Consider the following 19,125-nt stretch of genomic DNA (forward strand, 5'->3'; position numbering starts at 1 on the left):
TGGAATGTTGTGCGCTTTCATCTGGTAGGCAGTTTAGTCACTTATTTCATACACACGCTATCTGCCACGTACACGCGTCGATGTTACTACTGAGTGGCGTTTCGCACGGAGAAGGAGTGACCGCAAACGCGTGCTTTACGTAAATTTCTTCGACGAGGATGGGATTCGAACCCACGCGTGCAGAGCACATTGGATTAGCAGTCCAACGCCTTAACCACTCGGCCACCTCGTCTGCTGGAGCTACAGTTGTGTCTTTGGCGAGTGCTTGCGGAAAGAAGACATTTGTCGATTCGAAAACACATTCAAAACATGGTACTGGGCCGGTGTTAACGTCTAATGCCAAGCTGCAGTGCGGCCGACCAAGCTCCCACTGGCGAATCGTTTAATGACAGCATCCGTCCATGTGGATATGCGATTGGGTAAAATCATTGGCCCAATTATCTACTGCAGGAATAAGCATTGTATCGACATGCAGTGTCGTCTAATGCAAATGAGAAAGGTGCTGTGCATTCTTTTGCACGACTTACTGCAACGAAACGTACAGCTCGATACGCTACACTGATATTGCTTGCAAGGTTTTGACGTCCCCCCTAGCCCAAGATTGTCCTGCTGTTTGCGATGGAGCTTGGTGTTTGGGCGGCCACTAGCGACGGATGTCTGCAAACTCAAGTCTCTCCAGTAGGCCCTGCCAAATGGCTTCTGTAGATGGCGGCCTGACTTTAAAGAACAAACTGTCGGAAGGCGACAGTTGTGCTACAGATGGATTATTAAAGGCACGATACGTTAAAATGACTGCGACAGATATGCACTTAAATATAAATAAGAACTCGTCGTTCGCAAATACCAACATACTCTTTGCTGGAGCCGAAATTTGATTGGTTTATAGATCTCGAATTGATGTTTAATTCGAAGGGCATACGCTATGGAATGTTGTGCGCTTTCATCTGGTGGGCAGTTTAGTCACTTATTTCATACACACGCTATCTGCCACGTACACGCGTCGATGTTACTACTGAGTGGCGTTTCGCACGGAGAAGGAGTGACCGCAAAAGCGTGCTTTACGTAAATTTCTTCGACGAGGATGGAATTCGAACCCACGCGTGCAGAGCACATTGGATTAGCAGTCCAACGCCTTAACCACTCGGCCACCTCGTCTGCTGGAACTACAGTTGTGTCTTTGGCGAGTGCTTGCGGAAAGAAGACATTTGTCGATTCGAAAACACATTCAAAACATGGTACTGGGCCGGTGTTAACGTCTAATGCCAAGCTGCAGTGCGGCCGACCAAGCTCCCACTGGCGAATCGTTTAATGACAGCATCCGTCCATGTGGATATGCGATTGGGTAAAATCATTGGCCCAATTATCTACTGCAGGAATAAGCATTGTATCGACATGCAGTGTCGTCTAATGCAAATGAGAAAGGTGCTGTGCATTCTTTTGCACGACTTACTGCAACGAAACGTACAGCTCGATACGCTACACTGATATTGCTTGCAAGGTTTTGACGTCCCCCCTAGCCCAAGATTGTCCTGCTGTTTGCGATGGAGCTTGGTGTTTGGGCGGCCACTAGCGACGGATGTCTGCAAACTCAAGTCTCTCCAGTAGGCCCTGCCAAATGGCTTCTGTAGATGGCGGCCTGACTTTAAAGAACAAACTGTCGGAAGGCGACAGTTGTGCTACAGATGGATTATTAAAGGCACGATACGTTAAAATGACTGCGACAGATATGCACTTAAATATAAATAAGAACTCGTCGTTCGCAAATACCAACATACTCTTTGCTGGAGCCGAAATTTGATTGGTTTATAGATCTCGAATTGATGTTTAATTCGAAGGGCATACGCTATGGAATGTTGTGCGCTTTCATCTGGTGGGCAGTTTAGTCACTTATTTCATACACACGCTATCTGCCACGTACACGCGTCGATGTTACTACTGAGTGGCGTTTCGCACGGAGAAGGAGTGACCGCAAAAGCGTGCTTTACGTAAATTTCTTCGACGAGGATGGAATTCGAACCCACGCGTGCAGAGCACATTGGATTAGCAGTCCAACGCCTTAACCACTCGGCCACCTCGTCTGCTGGAACTACAGTTGTGTCTTTGGCGAGTGCTTGCGGAAAGAAGACATTTGTCGATTCGAAAACACATTCAAAACATGGTACTGGGCCGGTGTTAACGTCTAATGCCAAGCTGCAGTGCGGCCGACCAAGCTCCCACTGGCGAATCGTTTAATGACAGCATCCGTCCATGTGGATATGCGATTGGGTAAAATCATTGGCCCAATTATCTACTGCAGGAATAAGCATTGTATCGACATGCAGTGTCGTCTAATGCAAATGAGAAAGGTGCTGTGCATTCTTTTGCACGACTTACTGCAACGAAACGTACAGCTCGATACGCTACACTGATATTGCTTGCAAGGTTTTGACGTCCCCCCTAGCCCAAGATTGTCCTGCTGTTTGCGATGGAGCTTGGTGTTTGGGCGGCCACTAGCGACGGATGTCTGCAAACTCAAGTCTCTCCAGTAGGCCCTGCCAAATGGCTTCTGTAGATGGCGGCCTGACTTTAAAGAACAAACTGTCGGAAGGCGACAGTTGTGCTACAGATGGATTATTAAAGGCACGATACGTTAAAATGACTGCGACAGATATGAACTTAAATATAAATAAGAACTCGTCGTTCGCAAATACCAACATACTCTTTGCTGGAGCCGAAATTTGATTGGTTTATAGATCTCGAATTGATGTTTAATTCGAAGGGCATACGCTATGGAATGTTGTGCGCTTTCATCTGGTAGGCAGTTTAGTCACTTATTTCATACACACGCTATCTGCCACGTACACGCGTCGATGTTACTACTGAGTGGCGTTTCGCACGGAGAAGGAGTGACCGCAAACGCGTGCTTTACGTAAATTTCTTCGACGAGGATGGGATTCGAACCCACGCGTGCAGAGCACATTGGATTAGCAGTCCAACGCCTTAACCACTCGGCCACCTCGTCTGCTGGAGCTACAGTTGTGTCTTTGGCGAGTGCTTGCGGAAAGAAGACATTTGTCGATTCGAAAACACATTCAAAACATGGTACTGGGCCGGTGTTAACGTCTAATGCCAAGCTGCAGTGCGGCCGACCAAGCTCCCACTGGCGAATCGTTTAATGACAGCATCCGTCCATGTGGATATGCGATCGGGTAAAATCATTGGCCCAATTATCTACTGCAGGAATAAGCATTGTATCGACATGCAGTGTCGTCTAATGCGAATGAGAAAGGTGCTGTGCATTCTTTTGCACGACTTACTGCAACGAAACGTACAGCTCGATACGCTACACTGATATTGCTTGCAAGGTTTTGACGTCCCCCCTAGCCCAAGATTGTCCTGCTGTTTGCGATGGAGCTTGGTGTTTGGGCGGCCACTAGCGACGGATGTCTGCAAACTCAAGTCTCTCCAGTAGGCCCTGCCAAATGGCTTCTGTAGATGGCGGCCTGACTTTAAAGAACAAACTGTCGGAAGGCGACAGTTGTGCTACAGATGGATTATTAAAGGCACGATACGTTAAAATGACTGCGACAGATATGCACTTAAATATAAATAAGAACTCGTCGTTCGCAAATACCAACATACTCTTTGCTGGAGCCGAAATTTGATTGGTTTATAGATCTCGAATTGATGTTTAATTCGAAGGGCATACGCTATGGAATGTTGTGCGCTTTCATCTGGTGGGCAGTTTAGTCACTTATTTCATACACACGCTATCTGCCACGTACACGCGTCGATGTTACTACTGAGTGGCGTTTCGCACGGAGAAGGAGTGACCGCAAAAGCGTGCTTTACGTAAATTTCTTCGACGAGGATGGGATTCGAACCCACGCGTGCAGAGCACATTGGATTAGCAGTCCAACGCCTTAACCACTCGGCCACCTCGTCTGCTGGAACTACAGTTGTGTCTTTGGCGAGTGCTTGCGGAAAGAAGACATTTGTCGATTCGAAAACACATTCAAAACATGGTACTGGGCCGGTGTTAACGTCTAATGCCAAGCTGCAGTGCGGCCGACCAAGCTCCCACTGGCGAATCGTTTAATGACAGCATCCGTCCATGTGGATATGCGATTGGGTAAAATCATTGGCCCAATTATCTACTGCAGGAATAAGCATTGTATCGACATGCAGTGTCGTCTAATGCAAATGAGAAAGGTGCTGTGCATTCTTTTGCACGACTTACTGCAACGAAACGTACAGCTCGATACGCTACACTGATATTGCTTGCAAGGTTTTGACGTCCCCCCTAGCCCAAGATTGTCCTGCTGTTTGCGATGGAGCTTGGTGTTTGGGCGGCCACTAGCGACGGATGTCTGCAAACTCAAGTCTCTCCAGTAGGCCCTGCCAAATGGCTTCTGTAGATGGCGGCCTGACTTTAAAGAACAAACTGTCGGAAGGCGACAGTTGTGCTACAGATGGATTATTAAAGGCACGATACGTTAAAATGACTGCGACAGATATGCACTTAAATATAAATAAGAACTCGTCGTTCGCAAATACCAACATACTCTTTGCTGGAGCCGAAATTTGATTGGTTTATAGATCTCGAATTGATGTTTAATTCGAAGGGCATACGCTATGGAATGTTGTGCGCTTTCATCTGGTGGGCAGTTTAGTCACTTATTTCATACACACGCTATCTGCCACGTACACGCGTCGATGTTACTACTGAGTGGCGTTTCGCACGGAGAAGGAGTGACCGCAAAAGCGTGCTTTACGTAAATTTCTTCGACGAGGATGGAATTCGAACCCACGCGTGCAGAGCACATTGGATTAGCAGTCCAACGCCTTAACCACTCGGCCACCTCGTCTGCTGGAACTACAGTTGTGTCTTTGGCGAGTGCTTGCGGAAAGAAGACATTTGTCGATTCGAAAACACATTCAAAACATGGTACTGGGCCGGTGTTAACGTCTAATGCCAAGCTGCAGTGCGGCCGACCAAGCTCCCACTGGCGAATCGTTTAATGACAGCATCCGTCCATGTGGATATGCGATCGGGTAAAATCATTGGCCCAATTATCTACTGCAGGAATAAGCATTGTATCGACATGCAGTGTCGTCTAATGCGAATGAGAAAGGTGCTGTGCATTCTTTTGCACGACTTACTGCAACGAAACGTACAGCTCGATACGCTACACTGATATTGCTTGCAAGGTTTTGACGTCCCCCCTAGCCCAAGATTGTCCTGCTGTTTGCGATGGAGCTTGGTGTTTGGGCGGCCACTAGCGACGGATGTCTGCAAACTCAAGTCTCTCCAGTAGGCCCTGCCAAATGGCTTCTGTAGATGGCGGCCTGACTTTAAAGAACAAACTGTCGGAAGGCGACAGTTGTGCTACAGATGGATTATTAAAGGCACGATACGTTAAAATGACTGCGACAGATATGCACTTAAATATAAATAAGAACTCGTCGTTCGCAAATACCAACATACTCTTTGCTGGAGCCGAAATTTGATTGGTTTATAGATCTCGAATTGATGTTTAATTCGAAGGGCATACGCTATGGAATGTTGTGCGCTTTCATCTGGTGGGCAGTTTAGTCACTTATTTCATACACACGCTATCTGCCACGTACACGCGTCGATGTTACTACTGAGTGGCGTTTCGCACGGAGAAGGAGTGACCGCAAAAGCGTGCTTTACGTAAATTTCTTCGACGAGGATGGGATTCGAACCCACGCGTGCAGAGCACATTGGATTAGCAGTCCAACGCCTTAACCACTCGGCCACCTCGTCTGCTGGAACTACAGTTGTGTCTTTGGCGAGTGCTTGCGGAAAGAAGACATTTGTCGATTCGAAAACACATTCAAAACATGGTACTGGGCCGGTGTTAACGTCTAATGCCAAGCTGCAGTGCGGCCGACCAAGCTCCCACTGGCGAATCGTTTAATGACAGCATCCGTCCATGTGGATATGCGATTGGGTAAAATCATTGGCCCAATTATCTACTGCAGGAATAAGCATTGTATCGACATGCAGTGTCGTCTAATGCAAATGAGAAAGGTGCTGTGCATTCTTTTGCACGACTTACTGCCACGAAACGTACAGCTCGATACGCTACACTGATATTGCTTGCAAGGTTTTGACGTCCCCCCTAGCCCAAGATTGTCCTGCTGTTTGCGATGGAGCTTGGTGTTTGGGCGGCCACTAGCGACGGATGTCTGCAAACTCAAGTCTCTCCAGTAGGCCCTGCCAAATGGCTTCTGTAGATGGCGGCCTGACTTTAAAGAACAAACTGTCGGAAGGCGACAGTTGTGCTACAGATGGATTATTAAAGGCACGATACGTTAAAATGACTGCGACAGATATGCACTTAAATATAAATAAGAACTCGTCGTTCGCAAATACCAACATACTCTTTGCTGGAGCCGAAATTTGATTGGTTTATAGATCTCGAATTGATGTTTAATTCGAAGGGCATACGCTATGGAATGTTGTGCGCTTTCATCTGGTGGGCAGTTTAGTCACTTATTTCATACACACGCTATCTGCCACGTACACGCGTCGATGTTACTACTGAGTGGCGTTTCGCACGGAGAAGGAGTGACCGCAAAAGCGTGCTTTACGTAAATTTCTTCGACGAGGATGGAATTCGAACCCACGCGTGCAGAGCACATTGGATTAGCAGTCCAACGCCTTAACCACTCGGCCACCTCGTCTGCTGGAACTACAGTTGTGTCTTTGGCGAGTGCTTGCGGAAAGAAGACATTTGTCGATTCGAAAACACATTCAAAACATGGTACTGGGCCGGTGTTAACGTCTAATGCCAAGCTGCAGTGCGGCCGACCAAGCTCCCACTGGCGAATCGTTTAATGACAGCATCCGTCCATGTGGATATGCGATTGGGTAAAATCATTGGCCCAATTATCTACTGCAGGAATAAGCATTGTATCGACATGCAGTGTCGTCTAATGCAAATGAGAAAGGTGCTGTGCATTCTTTTGCACGACTTACTGCAACGAAACGTACAGCTCGATACGCTACACTGATATTGCTTGCAAGGTTTTGACGTCCCCCCTAGCCCAAGATTGTCCTGCTGTTTGCGATGGAGCTTGGTGTTTGGGCGGCCACTAGCGACGGATGTCTGCAAACTCAAGTCTCTCCAGTAGGCCCTGCCAAATGGCTTCTGTAGATGGCGGCCTGACTTTAAAGAACAAACTGTCGGAAGGCGACAGTTGTGCTACAGATGGATTATTAAAGGCACGATACGTTAAAATGACTGCGACAGATATGAACTTAAATATAAATAAGAACTCGTCGTTCGCAAATACCAACATACTCTTTGCTGGAGCCGAAATTTGATTGGTTTATAGATCTCGAATTGATGTTTAATTCGAAGGGCATACGCTATGGAATGTTGTGCGCTTTCATCTGGTAGGCAGTTTAGTCACTTATTTCATACACACGCTATCTGCCACGTACACGCGTCGATGTTACTACTGAGTGGCGTTTCGCACGGAGAAGGAGTGACCGCAAACGCGTGCTTTACGTAAATTTCTTCGACGAGGATGGGATTCGAACCCACGCGTGCAGAGCACATTGGATTAGCAGTCCAACGCCTTAACCACTCGGCCACCTCGTCTGCTGGAGCTACAGTTGTGTCTTTGGCGAGTGCTTGCGGAAAGAAGACATTTGTCGATTCGAAAACACATTCAAAACATGGTACTGGGCCGGTGTTAACGTCTAATGCCAAGCTGCAGTGCGGCCGACCAAGCTCCCACTGGCGAATCGTTTAATGACAGCATCCGTCCATGTGGATATGCGATCGGGTAAAATCATTGGCCCAATTATCTACTGCAGGAATAAGCATTGTATCGACATGCAGTGTCGTCTAATGCGAATGAGAAAGGTGCTGTGCATTCTTTTGCACGACTTACTGCAACGAAACGTACAGCTCGATACGCTACACTGATATTGCTTGCAAGGTTTTGACGTCCCCCCTAGCCCAAGATTGTCCTGCTGTTTGCGATGGAGCTTGGTGTTTGGGCGGCCACTAGCGACGGATGTCTGCAAACTCAAGTCTCTCCAGTAGGCCCTGCCAAATGGCTTCTGTAGATGGCGGCCTGACTTTAAAGAACAAACTGTCGGAAGGCGACAGTTGTGCTACAGATGGATTATTAAAGGCACGATACGTTAAAATGACTGCGACAGATATGAACTTAAATATAAATAAGAACTCGTCGTTCGCAAATACCAACATACTCTTTGCTGGAGCCGAAATTTGATTGGTTTATAGATCTCGAATTGATGTTTAATTCGAAGGGCATACGCTATGGAATGTTGTGCGCTTTCATCTGGTAGGCAGTTTAGTCACTTATTTCATACACACGCTATCTGCCACGTACACGCGTCGATGTTACTACTGAGTGGCGTTTCGCACGGAGAAGGAGTGACCGCAAAAGCGTGCTTTACGTAAATTTCTTCGACGAGGATGGGATTCGAAGCCACGCGTGCAGAGCACATTGGATTAGCAGTCCAACGCCTTAACCACTCGGCCACCTCGTCTGCTGGAACTACAGTTGTGTCTTTGGCGAGTGCTTGCGGAAAGAAGACATTTGTCGATTCGAAAACACATTCAAAACATGGTACTGGGCCGGTGTTAACGTATAATGCCAAGCTGCAGTGCGGCCGACCAAGCTCCCACTGGCGAATCGTTTAATGACAGCATCCGTCCATGTGGATATGCGATTGGGTAAAATCATTGGCCCAATTATCTACTGCAGGAATAAGCATTGTATCGACATGCAGTGTCGTCTAATGCAAATGAGAAAGGTGCTGTGCATTCTTTTGCACGACTTACTGCAACGAAACGTACAGCTCGATACGCTACACTGATATTGCTTGCAAGGTTTTGACGTCCCCCCTAGCCCAAGATTGTCCTGCTGTTTGCGATGGAGCTTGGTGTTTGGGCGGCCACTAGCGACGGATGTCTGCAAACTCAAGTCTCTCCAGTAGGCCCTGCCAAATGGCTTCTGTAGATGGCGGCCTGACTTTAAAGAACAAACTGTCGGAAGGCGACAGTTGTGCTACAGATGGATTATTAAAGTAACGATACGTTAAAATGACTGCGACAGATATGAACTTAAATATAAATAAGAACTCGTCGTTCGCAAATACCAACATACTCTTTGCTGGAGCCGAAATTTGATTGGTTTATAGATCTCGAATTGATGTTTAATTCGAAGGGCATACGCTATGGAATGTTGTGCGCTTTCATCTGGTAGGCAGTTTAGTCACTTATTTCATACACACGCTATCTGCCACGTACACGCGTCGATGTTACTACTGAGTGGCGTTTCGCACGGAGAAGGAGTGACCGCAAAAGCGTGCTTTACGTAAATTTCTTCGGCGAGGATGGGATTCGAACCCACGCGTGCAGAGCACATTGGATTAGCAGTCCAACGCCTTAACCACTCGGCCACCTCGTCTGCTGCAGCTACAGTTGTGTCTTTGGCGAGTGCTTGCGGAAAGAAGACATTTGTCGATTTGAAAACACATTCAAAACATGGTACTGGGCCGGTGTTAACGTCTAATGCCAAGCTGCAGTGCGGCCGACCAAGCTCCCACTGGCGAATCGTTTAATGACAGCATCCGTCCATGTGGATATGCGATCGGGTAAAATCATTGGCCCAATTATCTACTGCAGGAATAAGCATTGTATCGACATGCAGTGTCGTCTAATGCAAATGAGAAAGGTGCTGTGCATTCTTTTGCACGACTTACTGCAACGAAACGTACAGCTCGATACGCTACACTGATATTGCTTGCAAGGTTTTGACGTCCCCCCTAGCCCAAGATTGTCCTGCTGTTTGCGATGGAGCTTGGTGTTTGGGCGGCCACTAGCGACGGATGTCTGCAAACTCAAGTCTCTCCAGTAGGCCCTGATAAATGGCTTCTGTAGATGGCGGCCTGACTTTAAAGAACAAACTGTCGGAAGGCGACAGTTGTGCTACAGATGGATTATTAAAGGCACGATACGTTAAAATGACTGCGACAGATATGCACTTAAATATAAATAAGAACTCGTCGTTCGCAAATACCAACATACTCTTTGCTGGAGCCGAAATTTGATTGGTTTATAGATCTCGAATTGATGTTTAATTCGAAGGGCATACGCTATGGAATGTTGTGCGCTTTCATCTGGTAGGCAGTTTAGTCACTTATTTCATACACACGCTATCTGCCACGTACACGCGTCGATGTTACTACTGAGTGGCGTTTCGCACGGAGAAGGAGTGACCGCAAACGCGTGCTTTACGTAAATTTCTTCGACGAGGATGGGATTCGAACCCACGCGTGCAGAGCACATTGGATTAGCAGTCCAACGCCTTAACCACTCGGCCACCTCGTCTGCTGGAGCTACAGTTGTGTCTTTGGCGAGTGCTTGCGGAAAGAAGACATTTGTTGATTCGAAAACACATTCAAAACATGGTACTGGGCCGGTGTTAACGTCTAATGCCAAGCTGCAGTGCGGCCGACCAAGCTCCCACTGGCGAATCGTTTAATGACAGCATCCGTCCATGTGGATATGCGATCGGGTAAAATCATTGGCCCAATTATCTACTGCAGGAATAAGCATTGTATCGATATGCAGTGTCGTCTAATGCGAATGAGAAAGGTGCTGTGCATTCTTTTGCACGACTTACTGCAACGAAACGTACAGCTCGATACGCTACACTGATATTGCTTGCAAGGTTTTGACGTCCCCCCTAGCCCAAGATTGTCCTGCTGTTTGCGATGGAGCTTGGTGTTTGGGCGGCCACTAGCGACGGATGTCTGCAAACTCAAGTCTCTCCAGTAGGCCCTGCCAAATGGCTTCTGTAGATGGCGGCCTGACTTTAAAGAACAAACTGTCGGAAGGCGACAGTTGTGCTACAGATGGATTATTAAAGGCACGATACGTTAAAATGACTGCGACAGATATGAACTTAAATATAAATAAGAACTCGTCGTTCGCAAATACCAACATACTCTTTGCTGGAGCCGAAATTTGATTGGTTTATAGATCTCGAATTGATGTTTAATTCGAAGGGCATACGCTATGGAATGTTGTGCGCTTTCATCTGGTAGGCAGTTTAGTCACTTATTTCATACACACGCTATCTGCCACGTACACGCGTCGATGTTACTACTGAGTGGCGTTTCGCACGGAGAAGGAGTGACCGCAAAAGCGTGCTTTACGTAAATTTCTTCGACGAGGATGGGATTCGAACCCACGCGTGCAGAGCACATTGGATTAGCAGTCCAACGCCTTAACCACTCGGCCACCTCGTCTGCTGGAACTACAGTTGTGTCTTTGGCGAGTGCTTGCGGAAAGAAGACATTTGTCGATTCGAAAACACATTCAAAACATGGTACTGGGCCGGTGTTAACGTCTAATGCCAAGCTGCAGTGCGGCCGACCAAGCTCCCACTGGCGAATCGTTTAATGACAGCATCCGTCCATGTGGATATGCGATCGGGTAAAATCATTGGCCCAATTATCTACTGCAGGAATAAGCATTGTATCGACATGCAGTGTCGTCTAATGCAAATGAGAAAGGTGCTGTGCATTCTTTTGCACGACTTACTGCAACGAAACGTACAGCTCGATACGCTACACTGATATTGCTTGCAAGGTTTTGACGTCCCCCCTAGCCCAAGATTGTCCTGCTGTTTGCGATGGAGCTTGGTGTTTGGGCGGCCACTAGCGACGGATGTCTGCAAACTCAAGTCTCTCCAGTAGGCCCTGCCAAATGGCTTCTGTAGATGGCGGCCTGACTTTAAAGAACAAACTGTCGGAAGGCGACAGTTGTGCTACAGATGGATTATTAAAGTAACGATACGTTAAAATGACTGCGACAGATATGAACTTAAATATAAATAAGAACTCGTCGTTCGCAAATACCAACATACTCTTTGCTGGAGCCGAAATTTGATTGGTTTATAGATCTCGAATTGATGTTTAATTCGAAGGGCATACGCTATGGAATGTTGTGCGCTTTCATCTGGTAGGCAGTTTAGTCACTTATTTCATACACACGCTATCTGCCACGTACACGCGTCGATGTTACTACTGAGTGGCGTTTCGCACGGAGAAGGAGTGACCGCAAAAGCGTGCTTTACGTAAATTTCTTCGGCGAGGATGGGATTCGAACCCACGCGTGCAGAGCACATTGGATTAGCAGTCCAACGCCTTAACCACTCGGCCACCTCGTCTGCTGGAGCTACAGTTGTGTCTTTGGCGAGTGCTTGCGGAAAGAAGACATTTGTTGATTCGAAAACACATTCAAAACATGGTACTGGGCCGGTGTTAACGTCTAATGCCAAGCTGCAGTGCGGCCGACCAAGCTCCCACTGGCGAATCGTTTAATGACAGCATCCGTCCATGTGGATATGCGATCGGGTAAAATCATTGGCCCAATTATCTACTGCAGGAATAAGCATTGTATCGACATGCAGTGTCGTCTAATGCGAATGAGAAAGGTGCTGTGCATTCTTTTGCACGACTTACTGCAACGAAACGTACAGCTCGATACGCTACACTGATATTGCTTGCAAGGTTTTGACGTCCCCCCTAGCCCAAGATTGTCCTGCTGTTTGCGATGGAGCTTGGTGTTTGGGCGGCCACTAGCGACGGATGTCTGCAAACTCAAGTCTCTCCAGTAGGCCCTGCCAAATGGCTTCTGTAGATGGCGGCCTGAATTTAAACAACAAACTGTCGGAAGGCGACAGTTGTGCTACAGATGGATTATTAAAGGCACGATACGTTAAAATGACTGCGACAGATATGCACTTAAATATAAATAAGAACTCGTCGTTCGCAAATACCAACATACTCTTTGCTGGAGCCGAAATTTGATTGGTTTATAGATCTCGAATTGATGTTTAATTCGAAGGGCATACGCTATGGAATGTTGTGCGCTTTCATCTGGTGGGCAGTTTACTCACTTATTTCATACACACGCTATCTGCCACGTACACGCGTCGATGTTACTACTGAGTGGCGTTTCGCACGGAGAAGGAGTGACCGCAAAAGCGTGCTTTACGTAAATTTCTTCGACGAGGATGGGATTCGAACCCACGCGTGCAGAGCACATTGGATTAGCAGTCCAACGCCTTAACCACTCGGCCACCTCGTCTGCTGGAGCTACAGTTGTGTCTTTGGCGAGTGCTTGCGGAAAGAAGACATTTGTTGATTCGAAAACACATTCAAAACATGGTACTGGGCCGGTGTTAACGTCTAATGCCAAGCTGCAGTGCGGCCGACCAAGCTCCCACTGGCGAATCGTTTAATGACAGCATCCGTCCATGTGGATATGCGATCGGGTAAAATCATTGGCCCAATTATCTACTGCAGGAATAAGCATTGTATCGATATGCAGTGTCGTCTAATGCGAATGAGAAAGGTGCTGTGCATTCTTTTGCACGACTTACTGCAACGAAACGTACAGCTCGATACGCTACACTGATATTGCTTGCAAGGTTTTGACGTCCCCCCTAGCCCAAGATTGTCCTGCTGTTTGCGATGGAGCTTGGTGTTTGGGCGGCCACTAGCGACGGATGTCTGCAAACTCAAGTCTCTCCAGTAGGCCCTGCCAAATGGCTTCTGTAGATGGCGGCCTGACTTTAAAGAACAAACTGTCGGAAGGCGACAGTTGTGCTACAGATGGATTATTAAAGTAACGATACGTTAAAATGACTGCGACAGATATGAACTTAAATATAAATAAGAACTCGTCGTTCGCAAATACCAACATACTCTTTGCTGGAGCCGAAATTTGATTGGTTTATAGATCTCGAATTGATGTTTAATTCGAAGGGCATACGCTATGGAATGTTGTGCGCTTTCATCTGGTAGGCAGTTTAGTCACTTATTTCATACACACGCTATCTGCCACGTACACGCGTCGATGTTACTACTGAGTGGCGTTTCGCACGGAGAAGGAGTGACCGCAAAAGCGTGCTTTACGTAAATTTCTTCGGCGAGGATGGGATTCGAACCCACGCGTGCAGAGCACATTGGATTAGCAGTCCAACGCCTTAACCACTCGGCCACCTCGTCTGCTGGAGCTACAGTTGTGTCTTTGGCGAGTGCTTGCGGAAAGAAGAGATTTGTTGATTCGAAAACACATTCAAAACATGGTACTGGGCCGGTGTTAACGTCTAATGCCAAGCTGCAGTGCGGCCGACCAAGCTCCCACTGGCGAATCGTTTAATGACAGCATCCGTCCATGTGGATATGCGATCGGGTAAAATCATTGGCCCAATTATCTACTGCAGGAATAAGCATTGTATCGACATGCAGTGTCGTCTAATGCGAATGAGAAAGGTGCTGTGCATTCTTTTGCACGACTTACTGCAACGAAACGTACAGCTCGATACGCTACACTGATATTGCTTGCAAGGTTTTGACGTCCCCCCTAGCCCAAGATTGTCCTGCTGTTTGCGATGGAGCTTGGTGTTTGGGCGGCCACTAGCGACGGATGTCTGCAAACTCAAGTCTCTCCAGTAGGCCCTGCCAAATGGCTTCTGTAGATGGCGGCCTGAATTTAAACAACAAACTGTCGGAAGGCGACAGTTGTGCTACAGATGGATTATTAAAGGCACGATACGTTAAAATGACTGCGACAGATATGCACTTAAATATAAATAAGAACTCGTCGTTCGCAAATACCAACATACTCTTTGCTGGAGCCGAAATTTGATTGGTTTATAGATCTCGAATTGATGTTTAATTCGAAGGGCATACGCTATGGAATGTTGTGCGCTTTCATCTGGTGGGCAGTTTAGTCACTTATTTCATACACACGCTATCTGCCACGTACACGCGTCGATGTTACTACTGAGTGGCGTTTCGCACGGAGAAGGAGTGACCGCAAAAGCGTGCTTTACGTAAATTTCTTCGACGAGGATGGGATTCGAACCCACGCGTGCAGAGCACATTGGATTAGCAGTCCAACGCCTTAACCACTCGGCCACCTCGTCTGCTGGAACTACAGTTGTGTCTTTGGCGAGTGCTTGCGGAAAGAAGACATTTGTCGATTCGAAAACACATTCAAAACATGGTACTGGGCCGGTGTTAACGTCTAATGCCAAGCTGCAGTGCGGCCGACCAAGCTCCCACTGGCGAATCGTTTAATGACAGCATCCGTCCATGTGGATATGCGATTGGGTAAAATCATTGGCCCAATTATCTACTGCAGGAATAAGCATTGTATCGACATGCAGTGTCGTCTAATGCAAATGAGAAAGGTGCTGTGCATTCTTTTGCACGACTTACTGCAACGAAACGTACAGCTCGATACGCTACACTGATATTGCTTGCAAGGTTTTGACGTCCCCCCTAGCCCAAGATTGTCCTGCTGTTTGCGATGGAGCTTGGTGTTTGGGCGGCCACTAGCGACGGATGTCTGCAAACTCAAGTCTCTCCAGTAGGCCCTGCCAAATGGCTTCTGTAGATGGCGGCCTGACTTTAAAGAACAAACTGTCGGAAGGCGACAGTTGTGCTACAGATGGATTATTAAAGTAACGATACGTTAAAATGACTGCGACAGATATGAACTTAAATATAAATAAGAACTCGTCGTTCGCAAATACCAACATACTCTTTGCTGGAGCCGAAATTTGATTGGTTTATAGATCTCGAATTGATGTTTAATTCGAAGGGCATACGCTATGGAATGTTGTGCGCTTTCATCTGGTAGGCAGTTTAGTCACTTATTTCATACACACGCTATCTGCCACGTACACGCGTCGATGTTACTACTGAGTGGCGTTTCGCACGGAGAAGGAGTGACCGCAAAAGCGTGCTTTACGTAAATTTCTTCGGCGAGGATGGGATTCGAACCCACGCGTGCAGAGCACATTGGATTAGCAGTCCAACGCCTTAACCACTCGGCCACCTCGTCTGCTGGAGCTACAGTTGTGTCTTTGGCGAGTGCTTGCGGAAAGAAGACATTTGTTGATTCGAAAACACATTCAAAACATGGTACTGGGCCGGTGTTAACGTCTAATGCCAAGCTGCAGTGCGGCCGACCAAGCTCCCACTGGCGAATCGTTTAATGACAGCATCCGTCCATGTGGATATGCGATCGGGTAAAATCATTGGCCCAATTATCTACTGCAGGAATAAGCATTGTATCGACATGCAGTGTCGTCTAATGCGAATGAGAAAGGTGCTGTGCATTCTTTTGCACGACTTACTGCAACGAAACGTACAGCTCGATACGCTACACTGATATTGCTTGCAAGGTTTTGACGTCCCCCCTAGCCCAAGATTGTCCTGCTGTTTGCGATGGAGCTTGGTGTTTGGGCGGCCACTAGCGACGGATGTCTGCAAACTCAAGTCTCTCCAGTAGGCCCTGCCAAATGGCTTCTGTAGATGGCGGCCTGAATTTAAACAACAAACTGTCGGAAGGCGACAGTTGTGCTACAGATGGATTATTAAAGGCACGATACGTTAAAATGACTGCGACAGATATGCACTTAAATATAAATAAGAACTCGTCGTTCGCAAATACCAACATACTCTTTGCTGGAGCCGAAATTTGATTGGTTTATAGATCTCGAATTGATGTTTAATTCGAAGGGCATACGCTATGGAATGTTGTGCGCTTTCATCTGGTGGGCAGTTTAGTCACTTATTTCATACACACGCTATCTGCCACGTACACGCGTCGATGTTACTACTGAGTGGCGTTTCGCACGGAGAAGGAGTGACCGCAAAAGCGTGCTTTACGTAAATTTCTTCGACGAGGATGGGATTCGAACCCACGCGTGCAGAGCACATTGGATTAGCAGTCCAACGCCTTAACCACTCGGCCACCTCGTCTGCTGGAACTACAGTTGTGTCTTTGGCGAGTGCTTGCGGAAAGAAGACATTTGTCGATTCGAAAACACATTCAAAACATGGTACTGGGCCGGTGTTAACGTCTAATGCCAAGCTGCAGTGCGGCCGACCAAGCTCCCACTGGCGAATCGTTTAATGACAGCATCCGTCCATGTGGATATGCGATTGGGTAAAATCATTTGCCCAATTATCTACTGCAGGAATAAGCATTGTATCGACATGCAGTGTCGTCTAATGCAAATGAGAAAGGTGCTGTGCATTCTTTTGCACGACTTACTGCAACGAAACGTACAGCTCGATACGCTACACTGATATTGCTTGCAAGGTTTTGACGTCCCCCCTAGCCCAAGATTGTCCTGCTGTTTGCGATGGAGCTTGGTGTTTGGGCGGCCACTAGCGACGGATGTCTGCAAACTCAAGTCTCTCCAGTAGGCCCTGCCAAATGGCTTCTGTAGATGGCGGCCTGACTTTAAAGAACAAACTGTCGGAAGGCGACAGTTGTGCTACAGATGGATTATTAAAGGCACGATACGTTAAAATGACTGCGACAGATATGAACTTAAATATAAATAAGAACTCGTCGTTCGCAAATACCAACATACTCTTTGCTGGAGCCGAAATTTGATTGGTTTATAGATCTCGAATTGATGTTTAATTCGAAGGGCATACGCTATGGAATGTTGTGCGCTTTCATCTGGTGGGCAGTTTAGTCACTTATTTCATACACACGCTATCTGCCACGTACACGCGTCGATGTTACTACTGAGTGGCGTTTCGCACGGAGAAGGAGTGACCGCAAAAGCGTGCTTTACGTAAATTTTTTCGACGAGGATGGAATTCGAACCCACGCGTGCAGAGCACATTGGATTAGCAGTCCAACGCCTTAACCACTCGGCCACCTCGTCTGCTGGAACTACAGTTGTGTCTTTGGCGAGTGCTTGCGGAAAGAAGACATTTGTCGATTCGAAAACACATTCAAAACATGGTACTGGGCCGGTGTTAACGTCTAATGCCAAGCTGCAGTGCGGCCGACCAAGCTCCCACTGGCGAATCGTTTAATGACAGCATCCGTCCATGTGGATATGCGATTGGGTAAAATCATTGGCCCAATTATCTACTGCAGGAATAAGCATTGTATCGACATGCAATGTCGTCTAATGCAAATGAGAAAGGTGCTGTGCATTCTTTTGCACGACTTACTGCCACGAAACGTACAGCTCGATACGCTACACTGATATTGCTTGCAAGGTTTTGACGTCCCCCCTAGCCCAAGATTGTCCTGCTGTTTGCGATGGAGCTTGGTGTTTGGGCGGCCACTAGCGACGGATGTCTGCAAACTCAAGTCTCTCCAGTAGGCCCTGCCAAATGGCTTCTGTAGATGGCGGCCTGACTTTAAAGAACAAACTGTCGGAAGGCGACAGTTGTGCTACAGATGGATTATTAAAGGCACGATACGTTAAAATGACTGCGACAGATATGAACTTAAATATAAATAAGAACTCGTCGTTCGCAAATACCAACATACTCTTTGCTGGAGCCGAAATTTGATTGGTTTATAGATCTCGAATTGATGTTTAATTCGAAGGGCATACGCTATGGAATGTTGTGCGCTTTCATCTGGTAGGCAGTTTAGTCACTTATTTCATACACACGCTATCTGCCACGTACACGCGTCGATGTTACTACTGAGTGGCGTTTCGCACGGAGAAGGAGTGACCGCAAAAGCGTGCTTTACGTAAATTTCTTCGACGAGGATGGGATTCGAACCCACGCGTGCAGAGCACATTAGCAGTCCAACGCCTTAACCACTCGGCCACCTCGTCTGCTGGAACTACAGTTGTGTCTTTGGCGAGTGCTTGCGGAAAGAAGACATTTGTCGATTCGAAAACACATTCAAAACATGGTACTGGGCCGGTGTTAACGTCTAATGCCAAGCTGCAGTGCGGCCGACCAAGCTCCCACTGGCGAATCGTTTAATGACAGCATCCGTCCATGTGGATATGCGATTGGGTAAAATCATTGGCCCAATTATCTACTGCAGGAATAAGCATTGTATCGACATGCAGTGTCGTCTAATGCAAATGAGAAAGGTGCTGTGCATTCTTTTGCACGACTTACTGCAACGAAACGTACAGCTCGATACGCTACACTGATATTGCTTGCAAGGTTTTGACGTCCCCCCTAGCCCAAGATTGTCCTGCTGTTTGCGATGGAGCTTGGTGTTTGGGCGGCCACTAGCGACGGATGTCTGCAAACTCAAG

General features: G+C 47.2%; 20 non-coding genes across 20 annotated transcripts; all 20 read right to left on the reverse strand.

The window, feature by feature from the left end:
- Nucleotides 1-150: 150 nt before the first annotated feature.
- Trnas-gcu (transfer RNA serine (anticodon GCU)) lies at nucleotides 151-232 on the reverse strand. Its single transcript has one exon. It is a non-coding gene; the product is annotated as a tRNA-Ser (tRNA).
- Nucleotides 233-1,073: 841 nt separating this feature from the next.
- On the reverse strand, nucleotides 1,074-1,155 carry Trnas-gcu (transfer RNA serine (anticodon GCU)). The gene has a single exon. It is a non-coding gene; the product is annotated as a tRNA-Ser (tRNA).
- An 841-nt stretch (nucleotides 1,156-1,996) lies between these two features.
- Nucleotides 1,997-2,078, reverse strand: Trnas-gcu (transfer RNA serine (anticodon GCU)). The gene has a single exon. It is a non-coding gene; the product is annotated as a tRNA-Ser (tRNA).
- An 841-nt stretch (nucleotides 2,079-2,919) lies between these two features.
- Nucleotides 2,920-3,001, reverse strand: Trnas-gcu (transfer RNA serine (anticodon GCU)). The gene has a single exon. It is a non-coding gene; the product is annotated as a tRNA-Ser (tRNA).
- An 841-nt stretch (nucleotides 3,002-3,842) lies between these two features.
- Trnas-gcu (transfer RNA serine (anticodon GCU)) lies at nucleotides 3,843-3,924 on the reverse strand. The gene has a single exon. It is a non-coding gene; the product is annotated as a tRNA-Ser (tRNA).
- Nucleotides 3,925-4,765: 841 nt separating this feature from the next.
- On the reverse strand, nucleotides 4,766-4,847 carry Trnas-gcu (transfer RNA serine (anticodon GCU)). The gene has a single exon. It is a non-coding gene; the product is annotated as a tRNA-Ser (tRNA).
- An 841-nt stretch (nucleotides 4,848-5,688) lies between these two features.
- Trnas-gcu (transfer RNA serine (anticodon GCU)) lies at nucleotides 5,689-5,770 on the reverse strand. Its single transcript has one exon. It is a non-coding gene; the product is annotated as a tRNA-Ser (tRNA).
- Nucleotides 5,771-6,611: 841 nt separating this feature from the next.
- Trnas-gcu (transfer RNA serine (anticodon GCU)) lies at nucleotides 6,612-6,693 on the reverse strand. Its single transcript has one exon. It is a non-coding gene; the product is annotated as a tRNA-Ser (tRNA).
- Nucleotides 6,694-7,534: 841 nt separating this feature from the next.
- Trnas-gcu (transfer RNA serine (anticodon GCU)) lies at nucleotides 7,535-7,616 on the reverse strand. Its single transcript has one exon. It is a non-coding gene; the product is annotated as a tRNA-Ser (tRNA).
- Nucleotides 7,617-8,457: 841 nt separating this feature from the next.
- Nucleotides 8,458-8,539, reverse strand: Trnas-gcu (transfer RNA serine (anticodon GCU)). The gene has a single exon. It is a non-coding gene; the product is annotated as a tRNA-Ser (tRNA).
- Nucleotides 8,540-9,380: 841 nt separating this feature from the next.
- Nucleotides 9,381-9,462, reverse strand: Trnas-gcu (transfer RNA serine (anticodon GCU)). The gene has a single exon. It is a non-coding gene; the product is annotated as a tRNA-Ser (tRNA).
- Nucleotides 9,463-10,303: 841 nt separating this feature from the next.
- Trnas-gcu (transfer RNA serine (anticodon GCU)) lies at nucleotides 10,304-10,385 on the reverse strand. Its single transcript has one exon. It is a non-coding gene; the product is annotated as a tRNA-Ser (tRNA).
- An 841-nt stretch (nucleotides 10,386-11,226) lies between these two features.
- Trnas-gcu (transfer RNA serine (anticodon GCU)) lies at nucleotides 11,227-11,308 on the reverse strand. The gene has a single exon. It is a non-coding gene; the product is annotated as a tRNA-Ser (tRNA).
- Nucleotides 11,309-12,149: 841 nt separating this feature from the next.
- Trnas-gcu (transfer RNA serine (anticodon GCU)) lies at nucleotides 12,150-12,231 on the reverse strand. Its single transcript has one exon. It is a non-coding gene; the product is annotated as a tRNA-Ser (tRNA).
- An 841-nt stretch (nucleotides 12,232-13,072) lies between these two features.
- Nucleotides 13,073-13,154, reverse strand: Trnas-gcu (transfer RNA serine (anticodon GCU)). Its single transcript has one exon. It is a non-coding gene; the product is annotated as a tRNA-Ser (tRNA).
- Nucleotides 13,155-13,995: 841 nt separating this feature from the next.
- On the reverse strand, nucleotides 13,996-14,077 carry Trnas-gcu (transfer RNA serine (anticodon GCU)). Its single transcript has one exon. It is a non-coding gene; the product is annotated as a tRNA-Ser (tRNA).
- An 841-nt stretch (nucleotides 14,078-14,918) lies between these two features.
- Nucleotides 14,919-15,000, reverse strand: Trnas-gcu (transfer RNA serine (anticodon GCU)). Its single transcript has one exon. It is a non-coding gene; the product is annotated as a tRNA-Ser (tRNA).
- An 841-nt stretch (nucleotides 15,001-15,841) lies between these two features.
- On the reverse strand, nucleotides 15,842-15,923 carry Trnas-gcu (transfer RNA serine (anticodon GCU)). Its single transcript has one exon. It is a non-coding gene; the product is annotated as a tRNA-Ser (tRNA).
- Nucleotides 15,924-16,764: 841 nt separating this feature from the next.
- Trnas-gcu (transfer RNA serine (anticodon GCU)) lies at nucleotides 16,765-16,846 on the reverse strand. The gene has a single exon. It is a non-coding gene; the product is annotated as a tRNA-Ser (tRNA).
- An 841-nt stretch (nucleotides 16,847-17,687) lies between these two features.
- On the reverse strand, nucleotides 17,688-17,769 carry Trnas-gcu (transfer RNA serine (anticodon GCU)). Its single transcript has one exon. It is a non-coding gene; the product is annotated as a tRNA-Ser (tRNA).
- Nucleotides 17,770-19,125: the final 1,356 nt, after the last annotated feature.

The sequence above is a fragment of the Schistocerca serialis genome, chromosome 2, assembly GCF_023864345.2.
Source record: "Schistocerca serialis cubense isolate TAMUIC-IGC-003099 chromosome 2, iqSchSeri2.2, whole genome shotgun sequence".
Lineage (NCBI taxonomy): Eukaryota > Metazoa > Arthropoda > Insecta > Orthoptera > Acrididae > Schistocerca > Schistocerca serialis.